Raw genomic sequence first — 1,329 nt, forward strand, 5'->3', positions numbered from 1 at the left:
CTTCTCCTTTATTCTCCTCTCAGGATCTTGGGCATGCACGCACATGCACCCAGCATGAGTTAAAGCCACCAGGTATGGGACTCAAACCATGGTTGACTACATGGGGGTCCAGCGACATGGCCATTACGCTAACTGCTGGTCCCCATTTTCCCAGTCTTCATGGTGGATTTTTCAAGGCCAGCAATTTCCTCTTCTATGTCAGGGAGATGATTTTGACTTTCTGTATTATGGCCTTCATCTTTAACAGGTCCTTTGATTCTTTTTTTTTGGAGAGGTTTTTCTCCTATAGGGTGCATGTGCTTGCCAGAAAGACAGAGAGAGACAGAGAGACAGAAAGCGAGAAATCACCCCCCCCCACCCCAGGAGGGATGGCCATGCTGCAGTTTCTTCTCCTCCATTCTCCCCTTGGGATCTTGGGCATGCATGCACATGTGCCCAGTGTGAATTTAAGCTACCGGGTCCAGGACTTGAACTGCGGCCATCTACATGGGAGTCCAGCGACATAGCCATTCCGCTAACTTCTGGTCCCTTGATTCTTTTTTTAATGTGTGTAATTCCTCTTTTAGATCTTGCAAGAATTCCCTCACCTCCTGGAACTCATCAGCTCCTTTCTTTCTCTTCTGCAGTACATGGTCTCTCTTCCTTTCCATCTCTGTTAGCTTTACCATTATGAATATACTAAATTCTTTATCAGGCCTTTCCATAATTTCCATTGAACTTCCTGTGGATGAAGACAAGTTATTCTTTTCCCTGGGAGGAGAGGCATTTTCTTGCTTTCCCATATTTCTTGTGGTCTTGCGGTGATTTCTAGTCTTCTGATGGATGGTGTGTTTCTTCCTAATTCATGAAGTTCAATCAGAACATTCAGGAGTGTGCAGAAAGAGGTGATCTGGAATCTCTTTGTGGTTCCATTGTTATCTCTTTGTGCAGAAGATTCAGTAGATATTGAGGAATACGTTAACCCAAAAAGTATTTGGTTGCTTGGCTGTAGTTCCCTTAGATCTGGGAGGCTCAACCTGGGAAGTTCTTCTAATGTCCATGGATCTCCTCCTTGCTCCAACTTGAAGATCACTGTCGGTTTGGCAATGAGTTGTCCCAAAAATATCTGGTTGCTGTAGGTCTCCAGCATCACATCCTTGTATAGAATCTGTGAGCATCTTCCAGGTCCTGCCACTCCTCCCAGGTAAAGTCATAGTAACATCCTCAAATGATATGAACCCCTCCATGGACACCGTGTCTGGCAGAGCATGGTCAGCACAGCGGCAGGTTCTCCCCAGGGACCACGCAGAAGGCACTGAGCGCCACAGGCGGAGAGAATCTGAGAAATCG

The 1,329-nt window shown here is 46.3% G+C and overlaps 1 pseudogene; it reads right to left on the reverse strand.

The window, feature by feature from the left end:
* Nucleotides 1-1,129, reverse strand: part of LOC102500189 (adenylosuccinate synthetase isozyme 2-like) — a 94,704-nt pseudogene extending 93,575 nt beyond the window's left edge.
* Between the last annotated feature and the right edge of the window lie 200 nt (nucleotides 1,130-1,329).

Source organism: Tupaia chinensis, unplaced genomic scaffold (assembly GCF_000334495.1).
Source record: "Tupaia chinensis unplaced genomic scaffold, TupChi_1.0 Scaffold000395_1, whole genome shotgun sequence".
Taxonomy (NCBI): domain Eukaryota; kingdom Metazoa; phylum Chordata; class Mammalia; order Scandentia; family Tupaiidae; genus Tupaia; species Tupaia belangeri.